This window comes from Gallinula chloropus (assembly GCF_964237585.1).
Source record: "Gallinula chloropus genome assembly, chromosome: 11".
Classification (NCBI taxonomy): Eukaryota; Metazoa; Chordata; class Aves; order Gruiformes; family Rallidae; genus Gallinula; species Gallinula chloropus.
The window spans coordinates 4,967,113-4,985,035 of NC_140096.1; the positions used below are offsets into that span (position 1 = coordinate 4,967,113).

At 59.6% G+C, this 17,923-nt stretch overlaps 1 protein-coding gene across 1 annotated transcript in view; it reads left to right on the forward strand.

Moving 5' to 3' along the window:
* Positions 1-4,437: 4,437 nt before the first annotated feature.
* Positions 4,438-17,923, forward strand: part of MID2 (midline 2) — a gene marked incomplete at its 3' end in the record, with an annotated part of 76,191 nt that continues 62,705 nt past the window's right edge. The window contains exon 1 of the mRNA XM_084269174.1: positions 4,438-4,471. The remainder of the gene's footprint in view (positions 4,472-17,923) is intronic.

The following is a 17,923-nucleotide window of genomic DNA, read 5'->3' on the forward strand; positions in this document are numbered from 1 at the left end:
CCTCAATAAACGTGGGTGCCGGTGCAGAGCCTCCCAGCCCCCTCCAGACTCGAAGGTCCTGTCAAGGCTGAGCGTGACTCCATGGAGTCAGCAGGCAGCCGCTCCGTTTGGCGCAGCGCAGGCGGAGCAGCGGCAGGCAGTGCTCCTGTTGGACCTGCTGGGTCAGGGCACGGCAGCTCCCAGGGAGGGGGCAGGAACAGGTTGGAGCCCGGGGAAGGCCACACTCCTACCCTATGCCATGATGTGGCTCGGAGCAGGTTTTTGTTCTCCCATCCCTGACCCAGTCCCCAGCACAAGGGCAGCACACAGAGATGCAGAGCAAGGGCCAGCGGTTCATGGCAGGATAACTGCCCTGCTCCCCCCAGTGCCAAATCGTTTTGATATGGCAAGAGTTTGCCAACAAGTCTCCTGGCACCAGTTAGTGAAACCACCCAGATTAACTCTCTGGTTAAAGCGTTCCCTCTGGAGCAACACCTGCTTCTCCTGTGCTCTTGCTCCGCTCTCCCTTCACTTCTTTCCAGCCTCATTACCTTCCCTGCTACAGTTCTGTGCAGGCACAGCCACCCCTCAACCATCGGTGGGGGGACCAGCACCCCACCATTCTCTCACCTGCTGTGGCATCCATCATTCTCCTTGTCACCTGCAGACTCCACTATTGTGCCTCTGTTCCTTTCAGCATCGCTGCCTCTCCGCGCTGCTTGCTGAATAGCAGCATATCACATTATTTTTGAGATGAGCTTTTCTTGCTCTGATTTGCATTCTGTTATTTTCTGCCGTGTGTCTGCCCAAATCTCCTCTGACGAGCTTGCTGCAGCGGGATCAGCATGCCAGCCTCTCTCTCTGGGCTCTTTAGGAGCTGCTGGCCTCTCTCCCTGCCAAGAAGGACCATTTCAAGCCTGTGTCCAGCTTTCCTCTGGGTCTCAGCCGCAAGCTTTACACGTGGCAAGGCCAGACTGTGTGCACAGAGAGCGAAAGGCTCTCCCTAGAGAAGGTTCCTCATCAGCAAGTGTTGGATTTGCTAATGCTTGTGTTTGCCTGAAGCAAAACTGCTTCACCTGCCACTAACCGGGACGGCTGGACGCTGGTGTAAGGGGAATGCAAACAAGCAGGTGACATACAGAGACGTCCAGAAGACGGCTTGAAACCTGGTGAGAGTGTCCTCACCGACCAAATCCTGGCTCCTTACCTGGGTGTGGATTTCCCTTCTGGGGGGCACAGAGGAGGCAGAGGGATGGGACTGCTCATAAACAAGGGAGCACAAAATCCTCCCTCCGGAAAGAGCTGGGCTGGACTGAGCAAGCTCTGAGGGGTGGCTTGTGAGCAGAGCAAAGATGTGTGCTCAGGACAAGAGTTTTTTCTCTTTGGACATCAGCCCTTGGACCCTATGGGGTGGCTCAGCGGGAGGATGTTGAACAACGAAGCCTTAATGAAGCACAAAGCCATAACGAAGTGCGCGACGCCACGACCGATTCCTTGTGAGACGAAGAGGGAGGTGTTGGGCAAGTGGGTGCTGAGCCAGAAGAGCTGGTTTTGGGGCAGGTGAGGCCCCTGGTTTACTCATCGTGGGAGAGAGACGGGAGTTTGGATCAGGCTCTGAAGTTCCAGGCCTCAACATGAGGTGGTGCAAAGCATCCACCTCCCATCCACAACCGGGAGGAACAACTGAATGCCTTTGGGGAAGGACTGGAGATAAAGGAGGTGCTAATCAAAGCTAGAAGAATGAAGTCATCAACATGTAAAAAGAAAACGAGAAGAGATTCTTCTCCAGGAATTCATCCATGCATCCCTGCTCATCTCCCACGCCACCGGCTTGCTCTTGGGAAGAAGCAGGAAGAGGGAAGCAGAAGTTGAAAGGATTTTCTCTTGTCGGAAAAAAATTTCGAGGGGGAATCCTGCTTTATAAGCTTGTATTAGCTATTGCACAGGCATCCCAGGCACGCAGCACGACTGGAGTGTCTCCATTCCCCCCTTGCTGAGACATGGACGCTGACACGCACCAGCCTCGGACAGGACAACCCTGATGGTGTCCCAGCAGCACGCTGCAGCTGCCGGTCACAAGAAGTGGGACAGCCCTTCCTCGAGATGCACGGGTCACCCTGGCAGGGCTGCTGAGCCCTCGTGACTCCGGAATGACTCCGTGGGCAGATGCAGACGATCTCCCCACCCCAATGAAGGTGACTCACCCCGGAGTGGTTAGCGCATTAGCATAAAGAGCTCTACCCTCCTGCTGCCCTGCTGCTCAATTAAAGTGCCATTTGAACCTGATCCCTTCTGTGTTTGAACACACACACACATCTGCACCGCCACCGCTGTACTTGTAAATATTTGCCCAAGGTCACCTCTGACACCTCCAAGCGCTTAATGCAGAGGCCCAGTTCATCGCAGCACTCATCAAGCTGTGAGCAGGGCTGTCATCTGCTGGCCATCTCCCAGGAAAACAGTTTGGGGGACTTAAAAAATATAAATAAATAGATACATACACACTCTTCTGTCACTGAGCTGTGGTCTGGTGGGTCCCAGCCCACTGGAGCCCTGCTGTTGGATCCATTCTACAGATGGAGCCACAGCTGAGCCCACCTGTCACCGGTCCCTGGCATGTGAGTGAGAGCACCAGCAGCAGCTGATTCCTGGGGGCAGAGGATGGCACCAGCGCTGATCTCCCCAGCATCACCCTGGCAGCTCCCCCATGCTCCCCAGCCCCACCAGCATGATCACCCTCCGTGGTGAGGCTGTCACCAGTGCTGGGAGACGGTGTGTGACAAGTAGCATCACACCACCTGGCTGGAGGCTGCTGCACGATGCCTGCTGTCTGGGCTGTATTTCTCCCTGGCATGCTGAAGGAGGAAGCCCAGGAGTCTCTGAGCTTGGGTCTGAGTCCCCAGCTTCCTGTGGTAGCCGTTCCCCACAGCCCCTGTCAACACACAGAGCCTGGTGCAGTCTGGCTGCTGCCCGCGGAGTGCTTGGTAGTGGTGCTTTGCTGTGATCTCCTGCCATCTGCTAGTTGTTAGTGGCCTCATTTCTCCTGCAGCCACATGTGCCCTGTCCTGAGGCTGCACATCTGTGCTACTCCCATGGCTGCTTCACTGCAGCCACCAGCACAGGGGGTGCCGAGCAGCCCAAATCCCACCCTTGGCTACCTGCTAGCAGCACTGAATTGGAAAAGCAGCTTTACTTTCCTGTGTGTCTCACCAAAGGAGGATTGGGCCCCATCAGCTCTGCTCTGGCTGACCAGTCTCCCCTCACTCAGTCTGCACAGATGTGACCTACAGGGACTGGTCCTGGGATGGCTGTGAGGGACGTGACTTGGCCGCAGCTGTGTGTTCGCTGCCAGAGAAGCAGAGATAGGATTTAGCACAGAGTGAGTGGTGCATATTAACTATCCCATGGTCGGACCCTCCAAGGGAAGGGGGCTTTGTAATTCCTCCACAGGGTGAACTAGGTGAGAACAAGGCTGGCTGTGGCTGCTCCGGAGAGTACAGCTGTCTTCTTCTGCTGGGAAGTCACAGCGTGACAGCTGCCATGTGCTCAGTGTCTGACTGTACAGATACAGCACGTTTGTGTGTGCACAGTGACAGCGGCACCACAGCGCGTTGAGGGCAGAAAAGGGACCGGCTGCAGCTCCCTGCCCACCAAAACCCCCCTCCAGCACCGGCAGAAATCTCTCTGTGTCTCACCTTAAGGATCACCGGGAGCCTGGATGTATTTTTCCTCATGTTTATTTTAAAGAGATGGCTCATTTAACACTCTGGGCAGTCTTCAAATAGAAATAACCTGTACAGCCCGTATCCACCTTACCGAGGAATAAATTACACTCCTGGGTTCCCCCTCCCTGGCTTCCCTTTGATGCTGTGGGTACATGTATATGTATATGTATATGTATATGTATATGTATATGTATATGTATATATATATGTATATGTATATGTATATGCTTCATGCACAACAGCGCAGCCTCATCCACAGCCCCCCCGCCCGGCGAGCACCCCGGGACGCCGTCCCGCGGCTTTGCCCAGCTGGAAAAGTAAAACGCCCCCCCCCCCATCCCCCCTTTTCCAGCCGGATGGCGAAACACACCCCGAGGAAGACTCCCCGCCGAGAAACGAGCCTCGGCGGAAACACAACAACGCACATTGGGCTCCGCACCGCACGGCCACACCACGGGGTGCCGGGCGGCGCGGGTGGGATGCGGGGGGACGGGACGGACGGACGGGCGGGCGGCCAGCCCCGGGGATGCTCGGGACCCTCCACGGCCGGGGCAGCACCGGCGTTCCCGAGTGGCCTCACCTGCGGCGGGGAGGGCGGGCGAGAGGCGGGAACCGGCGCGGCACCGCCTCTCTCCCTCCGTCCCTCCCCGCCCCCCCCACCCCCCCCGCCCCGCCGCCGCCCGCCGCCGCCGCCGTCTCCCCCGCGCTGCCGCCGCCGCGCCTGCAAGATGACCGGGCAGCGGCGGGGAGGCTGCCGCAGCCCGCTGGTAGGTAGCAGCCCCGGGGGAGAGGGAGGGGGGGAAGATGGGGGGCTCTCGGCTGGTGCTGGGGTACCGGGGGAAGGGGTTACCGAGACCGGCGGCGGAACGCGGGGCCTCCGGCGCGGCCCTTCCCGGGCTTCCCGGGGGTTTGCAGCAAGTGGCGGGCAGCGCCGGGAGGGGGGGGGCTCCCGTCCTTCCCGGGAGGCGGAGGCGGCTCCCCGCCACCCCCGCTCCGATCTCTCTCGGCTGCGAAGTGCGTTTGTGGACCTGCCCCGGTATTCCCCACCGCTCGGGAAGGGGAGGGGAGGGGAGGGGAGGAGGGGGGGTGCAGCCCCGGCCACCCCTTCCGCGGGGGGCAGCTGCAGCGGGGGGGGGGGGGCAGTTTCCCCCCCCATCCCCCGCGTCCTTCCCGGCTCTTCCCGTTTGCCGGGAGCAGCGATTTCTTGCCCGGCGGGCGCGGGTACCGACCGGCCTTCCCGTCCGTGCCCGCGCTGCCGGCAGCCGCTGTGCCGCCCCGGGCTCCCGGCGGAGCCGTGCCGCATCCCCTGCTCCCAGCCCGGCCGCTCCGGCGGCAGCCCCCGCGTTTGCCGGCCCTGGGCTGCCGGCGCTGTCGCAGGGAGCTCGGCGGAGCCTCCCCCCGGCTGCTCCCTGCCCCTTCCCTTCCCCTTTCCTCGCGGCGTGGCTCGGCTCCGGTGGCGATAAAGTTTAGTTAAATGGAAGTTAAAAGGTAACGGGCTCTCCCGAGATCGGCGTCTCCGGGAATGGCTCCGGCTTCCTGCGGAGCGAGAGGGGAGCGAGGGGCATGTGCCGTGTGCCCCCCTCCGTGTGCTCCTGGTGCAGCACCCCCGGTGTGCCGGGGCCCGGGTGCTGTTCCTCGGGGTATCTCTCGCCCGGCGCTGTACCGCCCGTGTACAGGTACTGCTGCTGGTCGCGTTGTCTTCGCATTGAGGGTCTGTGGAGCTGTTGGAAAACGCACCCGGCGAGAGCCGAATTTCCTCATCCCCCGCCTTGTTGATGTGTCCAGTCTCCAGACACGCACCAGCCGCAGGTTCGCTGCCCCGACTCACGGAGCTGAAATGGCCGTAACGCGGCGCGGGCAGCAAGGGGCTGTTCTCTGCGCGGGCTGTGGAGCTTCTGCAGAGGGCAAATGGCTCTTGTTGCTCCATAATTTCCACAAGTCTTGACACGCCAGGGTGTTAATGGCTCCGGCTCTGCCTGCCCTGCCTGGCTTTCGCCCAGGCCTCTCGCGCTCCCGAGCGAGCCTGGAAACCTCGACTGAGCCTTTGTTGTTGGAAAGCAGCTTCAAGGAGAGGGCTCTGCTTGAGGAGCTGATGCAGCCAGACCCGAAGCCGGCAGCCGGTGCCTGCCAGAGCGCTGCACAGCGCGCTGGGATGTTGCTGGCTCCCGAGTGGCATCGGCTGAGCGGCTGTGTCCCTGCCAGGCAGCGTCCAGCAAAGCTGGGAAGTGCTGCCAGCCCATCACCCAGCATGCTGGGGTCAAGTGGAGGCTTGAGCTGCTCTCGGCGGTGCCCTCCCTCCCTTATCTCCCCTGCTCTGGCGAGGTGGCAATGCAGGGGGGCACTCAGTTTGTGTTGGAGGGCGGCTGTCACGGAGCTGCCTGTGGAGCTGCAGGCTGCAGGCAGAGCCCTCCAGCTTCTGCCGGCACCATGGGCTCTGAGCTGAGGCGGATGCTGCGCTGAGGCAGTCGCTGCTGCGATTCACCTGCTGGGAGCACGCTCGAAACTCCTCAGCTGGCTCTTGCCCCTTGCAAAGGGGGAATACGAGATAGGGAGAGAAGCTGGTTGTGAGAGTCAGAATGCTTTCCCACCCATGGTGGATATTCCTTGAGGATGCTTCTGGGAAAAGACAGGAGTGGGACAGAGCTATGAGGCGGCAGAACGCGTGTCGGTGGCAGAAACAGGGGCATCGATTCGGGCAGGTGGTGGTGTTGCTACAGAGCCTGGGTGTGCCGGCCACTTCACACCCTGTCAGGGGCAGGTCTGTGCCCTGCGGAGCCTTCGGCGGCATCGGGTGCAAGTGGTGTGTGTGTGTGTGTGTGTGTTTGTGTGTGTACAGTCAGGGTCCTGAGAGCTCCCCGCCTGTTTTGGAAACCCAGCTTCAGAGAAAGGAATTGAGCTGTGGTGGGTGATGAATTCCCTCCCTTGAAGCTTGTGGTGCCGGCGGGCTGCGGTCTGGCACCTCACAGCACAGGCATGGCGCAGGGGGTGATGTGCTGGCAGTTTGTGTGTGGTTGTGTATATATACAAGTGCTGTAAGCAGAGTGGGATCATCCTTCAGACTGATAAGTGACCTGTTGTTACAATCAGAGTTGTCCCTGTCTCTTGCACATCTCCTTTAGTGGATGGGGAGACGGGTTTCCAAACCTGTGCTTGGGTTTTCCCTGCCAAATGCCCTGGACTGTGGCGCGGAGTGGTTTTTGGTGCAGCCAGTGGTTGGGGCTGCTGGATTGTCCAAAGCGTGTATGTGTGGGGGGCTTGGGCTTGTTACCCCCCAGGACAGGTCCCAACTCCTGGGGGTCAGCACGCCTCAGAGGCTGATTACTGGCTGCCTGTGGCTCCCGGCTGTCCCACCGGAGACTCTGGCGGCTGCACTGCCAGCTCTTGACACGAAGCGAGGGAGCTGTGTGATTATCTGTACCTCTGGCAGGAGTCACCGCTTCCCATCGCGCAGCCCTGTTGCTCGTGTGGCACCTCTCAGGCTGGTGCTCCCCTCTGCAGGGTGAGCTGACAGAGCGATGTAGGGACTCCCTGAGCATCCTCCTGCGGAGGGATAGAGCCTTGGAGAGGGCAGGGGTAGGGGTCTGGTCTCCTTGCCAGGGTTTGAACCCGTGCTTCTGGTTTCCCTCGTTTCTAACACCCTTCCCTGGAAAACAAGTGCATGCTGCAGCCTCACGAGTGCCTGGCTTTGCCCTCATCTCTTGCAAACAAGCAGCTCCCTCAGCTGCCGCCCCAGCACGGGTGCTGAGCCTGGGGTCCTGAAAATGCCAGGGCAGAAGGTCGGCGTCAGGGAGAAGGAGCCGTCTGTGTGCCCTGAAAGCTGCCTTGTGCTGGGCCGCCCCCCACCCCCATCGTCTCCCTGGCTGCCAAGCGTCTGGCAGCAGAGAGATGCTTTGTGCAGTGACATGCTGGCCTGTCCCAGGAAGGAGCTGCTTGTACATGGCAGGGCCAGGGACACCCCTGCCCTCAGCTGGGCCCTGGCTCAATGCTGAGGGCAGGAAGGCAGCCCAGGACCCCCAGCAATGCCTGCCAGCACGACAGGGAGAGGAGTGGGGTGCTGCTCCTCAGGACCACCCCAATGCAGGGGATGGAGCTTGGCGAACAGAAGCTTATCGTGCTGGTCCCTTACCCTCTGGGTTGAAGCTTCTTGCCTGGCACAGCCTGGCCATGCTGCACCCCTCTGCTCTATTCCGGGTGAGCAGCCTGTCCCCCAGGTGCAGGGGTCTTGGGGTGGGGGGTGAGGTATTGCCTGCATGTGAGCTTGGACCTCTTTTTGTCTTCTCTGCATGCCCACTCTCGGCCCCGTGGTGCTGGTCGGCCTTTGTGCAGCTCACTCATCCCCACGTCAGCAGTGGGGTTTGGCTTCCTCCCCAAGCAAACAAACCTGATGTGCCTCTGGGCGCTGGAAGGGCAGGGGACATCCCTCTGGCACCCCTTTCCCCTGCTTCTCCTTTGCCTTCAGCATCCTCATCGCAGCTAGGCTCAAGCTGTCGTCCCTCTCTGGTCCCAATCCCCCTTCCTCTCACCATGATGCCCCCTTCTTGTGCATGGGGGTGCTTGTTGGGGATGCAGGCAGTCCCAGATGTTGCCTGGTATCACACCAGTGGCTGCTGTGAGAGCCCCAGACTGGGTTGGAATACTGCACTGTCTGAGGTGCCATCACTTCCCTCATCACACAGTTGCATGGAGAAAGCCTGGTGCCCTCCAGGCTGCTCCCTGCCTGGGCCAGGGCTGTCCTGAGATGGTCCCAGCGTGTTTTGGGCTGTACTGAGCTGGGGGAGGCGGAATGGCTCGCAGGGTTTGGAGTGTGCTTCCCAAGGAAAGCAGTGTTTGTTATTTAAAGCTGTGCTGCCTGGGATGTGTCCCAGCAGAGGAACGTGCTCGGTAGCCTGCTGCGAGCAGCCTGGCCTGATACGCGGATGCCTGCTCTTCCCTGGCTGGGTGTTGGCAGCCGGTTCTGTTTCCTTTTGGGCATTTCCTGTGGGATTTCCGGACTTTGGGAGGAAGAGGGTGCGGATGTGATCTGGCTCTAACTCAGTTTTCAGCCAGAGTGCCCTGTGGGTGAGCAGGGACGCTGCTGTCACCCGTGCAAATCAAAAAGGGTGCCAGATTTTTTTGCTCTTCAATTTTAAGGGTAGAGAGGCCCAATAGAGCGGGAAAGGGGGGTGTTTGGTGGGTGGGTCGCTAGCAGGGGGGTTACAGCTGTTGCAGGGTTGGATGTTGCAAACTCTCGGGTCTCAGAACTGTGTGTGTCTCTCTCTCTCCGTCTGAGCTCTCGGGAGGGAAAAGGAAAACCCAGTAGCTTGTGAAAAGCCAACGTGACAAATAACAGGAAGCCTGCAGCGGGAAACCGAGGGCAAATCCCAGAGCTGCCTTTTGCCGGCTGCGCAGGAAAACATTTGGCAGGCCTGTGCCAGCTCTGCATGCGAGCCACTCGGCGGATGGCGGGAGTCCCGAGGCTTCCCACGGCGTGGCTTGGGATCCCCGGGGGGCTCTGTGCCTCCGTGGGCTGCGGCTGCTGTTGGGATTCACCTCTGGGAGGGAGTTGTGTTGCCAGGCCTGTTTGTTTGTTCCCGGCTTTGCAGGCGCGCGGGAGGTAGGCCGCGCCGGGGTAAATGGCCTGGAAATGAAATTTCACTTTAATATGCAAACCCGATTTTGAGTGGGTTGGCAGAAGGGGGAGAAACGAACTTCGAGCAGCGTGCAGGGGCCATCCTGAAGTGGGGTTTGAGCACAGCCTAATAGATGTCAGTTGGCTGAGGATCTGTACGGGAGTGAAGACAAGCCGTGTGCACGCGCACCCCTCTGAAGTGCGGCCGTGCAGCATCCTTTGGCAGCCAGTCAGAGATGACACGGAATAATAAACTAGCTTTTTGCTTTCTCAGAGAGGCACAGAGCGAGTTAAATGTGGTTCACGGACAGCCGTCGGGAGAATCCCAGGGAATCCTGCTGTGTAACCGGGCTGATGGTGCTCAGGCAGGGCACAGCCATCTAATTATGCTCGGGTACCTGAAGCAGGGGGTGGGCTGGGATGGCCCCGCAGAGCCCGGTGCTGGCCTTGGAGTGTGCTGCTGGGAGGCTGTGAGCTGCTGCTCTGGTCTGCAGCCCTGGCTGGGTGTTCTCGGAGGGCAGGAGGATTTTGGAGGAGCTCCTTTGAGCCACAAAGCCCCCTGGACCCATGCTCAGTGAAGGAGCAGGGTGGTTATTTCTCAGGATTCCACCTTGGCTCAGGCTGCTGCCCGTGGAGCCCACTGCTGGGCACTGATGCCAAGCACCCCATGAAGCCCCACTGCAACACGGTGTGATGCTGGCAATGGTGGCTGCTGCGGTTGTGCTGCCTGAGATGCTGCACTCCCCTCCTTCCCCGAGGCTTCACTTTGGCTGGCCAGGGGCTCCAGGGTTCCGGTGTACATGTGGGACACTGTGGGCAGAATGTGGTGGTCTCTGTTATGTGTGTGATCAGGTGCTTCAGGGGGGCCTTTTAGCCTTGGAACTGCCGGTTTCAGGGTTCCCCAAGGGCTTCTGCCACCTGGGAACAAGCTTTATGCTGGCTGCGATGCTGTGGGGCCCCCTCAGACCCCCAGGAAGACCCTTGCTCAGCAGGGACGGTGGTGTGAGTGTCTGTGGGGCGCAGGGCTTGCCAATGCTGGTGTCTGTTCCTGTGGGCTGTCTCTGCCCCCAGCCGTGGGTGGCAGCTTGTGCAGTGTCCAGTGTGGTTGCCCTGCTGAGGGTCTCCATTGGGAGACCCCGAAAGTGGGCAGAAGCGCCGTGCTGCCTCTTCCTGCTTCCTTCTGTCTTTGGATGGTGGGATGCTCCAGGTGCAGAAGAAATCCAGATACTCCCGACTGCTGCGGAGAGATACTGACTCAGGCTGTGTAAAGGCATTTTGTTTATCTTAAAGCATCCAACGCAGCCTTAAAGCCGACGCTGGGGAGCTGCTGGAGTTCCTCCGGCGGCACGTCCCGGGCGCTGCCTGCACGCACGTCAGCTGCCTCCTGCACCCTGGCTGCAGACACGGCAGGCTCATTCAGGCAGCGCTCGCCTTGCCAAGGGCTTCTCCCTCCATCGCTTTCCTTTCGTGCTTGCATTGTCTTCTCATCCTAGCAAGCAGCTCCCCCAGCACTGAAGCAGCTCTTCCAGGGGTTGGGAGCACGGAGCAAAGGAGCCCAGCCGGCCCTGAAACTCTGCTTGCAAGATCCTGCCGTGCAGCAGAGTGCTGGAGAAGGAGCCAAACCCAATTGCATTTGTTTAGCAAATTTGCCCTGATTTCTTCTGGCTTGCGCTTTGCATCACGGTATGTTTGTGGCATGCTGGGACCTGGCCTCCTCTCTCTCTGCCGATGCCTCTGCCTGCCTTGCTTTTCCCCTCCCAGAAATTCATCCTGGGGTTTCTTTGGATTTATTTTTTCTTATTTCTTGGAGGTTTTCCCTGGCTGCAGGTAGCTACATCTCTTGTTCCCTGGTGCTGGAAGTGTTGGCATGCCTGTTGGAAGTAGGAACCAGTTGGCATGTTCCTCCTCCTTGGCTGGTGGGTGGGAGATGTCCTCTGGGATCTCGCTGGCCCCAGGGCCATGCCTGAGGCTCTTCTGAGCCCCTGCTTTTCCGTGCTTTGCCCCTCAGGCTCAGATTTTCCCTGGAGAAAATCTACTGTTCCCTGGCTGATGGGGGTGGCCCTTTCCAGGGACAGGCTCCTCTTCCTCATCCTCTCTGCCATTTATCTTCTCAGCCCCCAAATCCAGAGTTGATTCCTGGTTTCCCAGTTCTCTCTTGACTGTGGTCCTTCCCTTTCTTCTCGTGCTGTCTGCCTGGCTGCCCTGGTTCTGTGCTCCCCTGTCCCATCTCCCTCCTGGCACCCACAGCTGCCTTGGATAAACACAGTTGGACCAGGAGGATTTAATTCAGTTGGACCAGGAGGATTTCATTGTCACACCCTGCTAGAGATGCTCTCTCCTGCTCACTGCTCTCTGTACAGGCTTATTTCAGCTCCTCTTGCCTCATCCCCTCCCGTTTCCCCACCGCTGTGTCCTTGCCCTCCCTTGTCTCTTCCCAAGCTCCTTGCAGTAGCTCTCCCCGCTGCTGGTGGCTCCCAGGATGGGTTTCCTTGTCCTGTCTCCTTCCAAACCTCTGCTGCCCTCCTGACACGCGGGTCCCCTGCTTGCCTCTACCATGGCTGCATCCTGCACCGTGCCCTGTGGGTGCTTCCTGCTCCGCTCTCTCCCCTCACCATCCCTGGGCTGAGCATCACTCCTGAGCTCTGCTGCGCTCACCCTGACCAGGAGGCTGGGTGCAGGGGCCCGGGTCTGCTTGCTATCAGAGGATGCTTTTCTGGGTGCTGGTCGCCTTCCAGGGCCCCTGTCTCCAAACAGGACAAGTTTGCAGTTTTCTGGCATGAAATATTTCATACTTTTCTTCATCCCTTTTATTTGATTCCTGAAGTCCTTTAGCAACACTCCCTCTCATGAATAATCATCAGGCAGTGTTATCACCCTGCTTGTGGGGAGATGATTCAGGCTGGTCCCCAGGTAGGGTCGTTTGGGTGATGTGGGTCAGGGTGACTGAGATGCTGCAGTGTGGCCATGCCCTCTGCCTCATCGGGAATGCCATGGGAGCCGATCCAGCCCTTGCTCTGTGTGGGGGGACAGTGAGCAGGAGAGGGGGCTCCAGATCCTCCCCACTGCTGGGAAAGCCAGTGCTCCAGTCCTGCACTGCCAAAGTCCATCCTCTGGGCACACCAGGCTGAATTGATTCATGGGGGGGGGGGGGGTATTTTTATATTTTTTTCAAACACTTTTTCACTCCTGCCAGTACTTTCTCAAGCCTCCAGCCACTGGTGCAGTCCCTGTGCGAGCTCCAAAGTGCTGTGGTCCCTTTAGCATCCTTGGCATTTGCGTGCCTTTATTATTCTTCACCAGCCATGAGCTTTGCCATATGTCTGCAGAGATGCAGCGGGCTTCCCACAGCGAATTGAGGCAGTCGGATGCTCTTGGAGGCAAACCCCATCTCCAGCAAGCTTCTTGCAGGGTCTGTGATTATTACAAATGCAAAATACGGAGCACTTTTCTTCCTTCAGATCATTAAAAGAACACTTCAGCATTATATAGCAGGTATTGTCTGTGCCGTGCCTCTTGTTGCTAAAAGCCATCCTCTGCCTCCCTCCGGCAGCCCGCAGGCAGGGAGGGCATGGCAGGAGGAAATTACCTTTGTAGTTACCTGCTTCATCTCATGAACTGCATCTGAGGAGAGCTGAAAGGGATGTCAGGAAGATCCACAGCCCCTCCACACTGGCACAAAGATCCTTATTGCCCCTTGGAGCAGGGAGGAGAGTTTTAGGTGATGCCGTGTGGTGGGGCTGTGCTGGCTGGGGAGTGTGGGCTGCTGTGCTGGGGTCTGGGGGTGATGGAGGTGGCTGGTGGTGGTCGTAATTCTCCAGGAAATAGAGTGGGATTAAGTCTGCTCTGGGATGCAGCCTGCACTGGGCTTTGAGCAGCAGCTTCAAGGGGTATCTGAATGCAGTCTGTTGGATGACTCGGTGAGCTGCTTGTTTCTCATGCTGGACCTGCCTTGCTTGCTTGGTGTTTAATCTCCACCTGCACAAGCCGTGAGACACATGCACGGTGTCCTTGAGCAGCAGGGTCTTGGTGCCATCCTTTCATCATGGACCTTCTTTGTGACAGGGGAGCAAGCCCAGGAGGGCTGCTGATGGAGCGTCCTATGATGTGAGGGACTGCTGCCATGGGTGTTGGGTGGCATCCAGAGCAGGGAGTGGGACTGGGGATGGTTGGTGGCTCTGCTGTTGTACCAGTCCCCTCAGCGTGTGGAGCACGAGCTCCTTTGCACAGGGACAGAGCCTTGTAGCATGCTGCACGGACAAATGCCTGGGGTGTTTGGGATGGCACCGAGGGGTGCTTGTGAATGGCTGGAAGCACGTCACTGCCACCCGAGCTGGTTGTGCCATGCCCGTGCATGTGCACCCCCATACCCTACAGCGCTGAGCCATCCCTGCTGCCTGGGCTGGATCCTGGCTGCATGCAGGGTGAGAGCCTTTCCAAGCCAGTGCCGTAGGCTGGGTGACAAAGCCCAGCCCAGCTGGAGATGCGGAAAGCAGAGCTTAGTGCTTGCAGGTGGGTGGGCGTCCCACAGCGCGATAGCAGCAACAAGCTGAGAACATCCAGCTCCGGCAGAGCCAGCACCGCTCCCTCTCCAGTGAGCATCGCCTTGGGGGTGCAGGAGCTACAGAGCTGCCAGCAGATTGTGCAGGGTGAGTGCAGTGCCTCGGGTAGCGGGGTGCTTGGGGCAGGAGCTGGTTGCTGGGCTCCCCAGTGCCTTCCTGGGAGCACTGGAGTGTAGCGATGCAAATGCAGTTAGAAAATAAGCTCAGTGCGAGGTGGGATACAGCTCGTGGTGGGGAAGCTGAGCTGGGCCAATCGCTGCCTTTTATTCCTTTTTTGAGATGAAGGGTAAAAGTGCTTATGTGCAGAACTGATTGAGCTCTGGAGAGCCCTCTCCAAAGGGATGCGAGAGGTTGTGAGTCACCTCGGAGCACAGAAGCGTTTTGTGTTGAAAGGCTTTGAATGACCTGTTCAGCCCTGTCCAGGGAACGCTGAGTGCCCCCGTCCTTCTGCAGCACCAGGAAGAGTACTGGGAAAGCAGGCTGGCGTGCAGAGCCCTCCCATGGGGCTGGTGTAGGAAAGCTGCTGTGGTTTGAAAACAAACCTTGTTTTGTCCCCCTCCGAAATGAAGAGGTGGTGGACCTCTGACACCCCCAGGGAGGTCGGCAGCTGGGTTGTCCTGCAGCACTGTGGGAGCTTTCCTCAGGGATTGTGCGTGTTTGCTCTGGTATGGCATCGCTCGCTGTACGGGGCAGGAAGCAAAGTGGGGCTGGGGCACATCTCCCTCCCCAGGACTCACCCCAGGTGCCCACAGCCCCTGGTGTGAGCCCAGGTGTTGCCTGGAGCCGCTTGCACTGGGGGTCTCCAAAACATGTGCCACCTCCTTGTGCAGTGGTGGGGGCTGGTGCCTCCACCCCCATGGTGTGCAGCTTTTCCCTCCCTTGGAATGTCTGGGTCCGTGGGCCAAGTGACACCGGCCTGGATGCCTCTTCCTGAGCGTGGCCGAGGGGGGAGGGTGTGAAAGTCCAAAATATCTACTACCTGCATTGTTTCTGCGTTGGGGATTAAGGCTAATTATTCCCCCATTGTCTTCAGTTCCTGCAGGAAGCCTTGTTTATCTCACCCAATTCACCAGGAACAACCCCAAGGAGCCTGTGTGGATATATTTAAACTTGCACGAAGCAGCACAATGGCCTTTGAATTCCCCGACTCTGTGGCACGAGTCGTGGTCAGTGGTTTTGGGGTTTGGAGGCTGGGGTGGGTGCTGGGCTGGGGCATCCCAGTTCCTCTGCAGCGGCAGCTGGCGCTGGGCTGGCCGCACAGCCGGCAGTGGGTGAGCAGCGCTGGGCTGGCATCTCTGCTGTGGGGTCAGGATGGCCTTTTCCTGCTGGGAGCACCGAGCAACAAAATGGGGTGAAGCGACATCGCTGTCAGTTTGGTTCTTCCTGGCTGGGGGGCTGCCTCAGCACTGCGGCACGCCTGCTCTCCAGGGCGTGGGCAGGCGCACGCCGTGGCCCTGGCAGGCTGAGGGGCCGTTGGCAGCCCTGGGCCCACAGTGGGTCCTGCCCCTCTGCTTGCCTGGTTTCGTTGTGGTTTTGTCCCATCCCTTGTGGGGCTGCCCGGTGCCACTCTGCAGCCTGGCTTGGGGAACGGGGCAGGGGGACGCTGAGTCAACCCTGGGGTGCACTCCCCAAAAGATGTTCATTCCCCTCCAGAGACACCAAGGGGTCCATCCTCATAGCGTGCTCCTCCCTGTCCCCCCCCGAGGGGCTGTGTGGTGCCTTGCCTTGCCTCTGGCTCAGCACAGGGCGAGCGAGTGGGGTGCTGGGTGTCGGGTAGCCCCGCTCACCCTGTGGCGAATGGTGGCAGGGGCTGGCGGTGCCTAATGTGTTCCTGTGTTGCCTGGGACTTTTGCCTGGGCCGGGTGACATCTGCAGCGCCCACGGGGAGCAGAGCCCTGGCTGGCTCTGGAGCCCAGCGGCTGTGGCACGGCAGCGGCTGCTGCGGCACTGCGCTTCCAGCCGTGCCCTCCCGTGTCCTTGCAGGGCCGGGGCCTCCGGCTGCTTGCGGGGACGTCGCTGGGCTGGAGCTGCATTGCAGGCGGTGGCTGAGGAAGAGGGGGAGGACGTAGAGCTGCCGGCAGCGCTGGGAGCAAGGCTTGTATCCGAGAGCTGCTGCGATGGGCGGTCTGGCGGGAGCCAGCTGGGTGCGGGTCTCTTTGGGAGCTGCTGGTGCCAAGGCGAGCGCAGCGCTTCACTCGCCGGCTGCAGCGGCTGACCCAGCTGGGCAGCGCAGGAGGAGCCCTTAGAGAGGGTGGCAGAGAGCAGAGAGCTGCAGGAGAGAGGAAGGAGGGAGGGAGGGAGGGAAGGGGGCGAGACCTGGGGCATAGGAGGGAGGGGAATGGTGAGCAGGGCAGGGAGGGTTTGCAGAGGGGTGGCAGGGCTGGTGGCGCCAGGAGCTGCAGACATGCCAGTTTGGTGGCGAGCCAAGTCCCTGGATGCTGGCAGTGGCATGCTTCCATCCACGCTGGCTGGGACAGTGGGGCTGCTCCCACTGCCACCCTCGGATCTGGGCACCTGCTGCTGTCTGGCTGCAGTGCTCCGGGGCTGCCCAGCATCACTGTGACCCCTGGTGTGGGGCTGCGGCCCCCGAGCTGCGGTGGCAGCTGCGGGCAGAGGGGCAGGAGCTGCCGGGCTTTGGCAGTGGGGGTGGAAGCACATGGCTGGGCTGGCTGGACGGACGGATGTGGCACCGTGCGTGGGAGGAGGTCTGCAGCGGCTGCTGCAGGAACAGCCTGGAGAAAAATCAGGCGAGCTTTGCTTGGTGCTTGCTCCTCTGATGTCTGGGAGGTGAAGGAGGCTGTGGGCTGAGGCCAGAGCATCCCTGCCCTGTGTAGGTACCCAGTGAGCTCCTCCGTAATGCGAGTGGTGCTGGGCTTGCTCTGCCTCTATTCGGGTCCATCTGCAGAGGGTCTCTGTGGGGTGCTGGTGGGTTTGGGTGCTTTCAGGATCTCTGTTACACCCCGAAGATGTGCTGCAAGGCCAGCACCTCATATGTGTGAACGGGGAGCTGTTGTGTTCTTGTGCAGTCGTGACTGGCTTAAACCCACAGCGCACCCTTTGTGCTCTGTCCCACGCTACAGTCCTGTCAAGCTGGACAAGTACCACATCAGCAGCCGATGGTTTGAGGTTGGGACAAACCCTGACCCCTCGCCACGAGCCCTCCCCATGTCAAACTTCCTTTCACTGGGTGAGTCGGCAGTGGCTGCAGGCGGGACAGCTTCATGGTGGGGCCGGAACAACTGGCACTGTCATTTGATTTCTGCTCAGCTGTACAAGTGTTTAATATTAAACACAACAGTGGACAACATGGACCTCTGGTGCTGGCCAGAGGGGAAGGATGGAGGGATGTGCGGGGGGCTGGGATGTGAAGCTGGGGGCTGCGTGTTTGCCCGTGTTGTGAAGAGCCCCCGTGATGGAGACTTCTGGGTGTGTGGGGAAACCCAGGAATCCCTGGAAAGCATCATGTGGAGCCTCTCAATAACTGGAGAGATGGTATCGGGAAGGAGAGAGGGAGAAGGGGGTGAGATACAGTGCCCCAAAGCAGAGCAGATCAGGGTACAGCCCTGGGGCTGCTGCGGACAGGGTGTGGGTTGTGGCTGGTGGGACATGCTGGGCCAGTGATGTGGCTGGGGGGCTGAAGCACCCAGGCATGGGGCAGTGCCTGAGTGGTGGTCACTGCGGCTTGCACAGGGTTTGCACATTGGGAATAATCCCCTTTGTAGGATGGGGGCGGTGGGGAGCCCAACCAGAACTCCCTGTGCAAGCTGGAAGGACAGGGGCCTGTAAGGGGGCACCACCAGTGAGAGGGCACTGGGTAGGTGGCAGGACCCCTTCGCTGCCCCAGGAGCTGCTTTCCATCACCAGGGCCCGACAGGAGAAGCTCAGCAGAGAGGAAGAGGATGTTGTGATCAAGCAAAACAGTTTCATCCCACCAGCCAAGACAATGTAGGCAGCGATGGGGTTGAAATTCCCCAGGGGGGAAAAGGTGCTGTGCTAGTGGAGAAATTAAAGAGCAGCAAATCACCGGTGCCGGTGGGCTCCAGCCAGCTCTT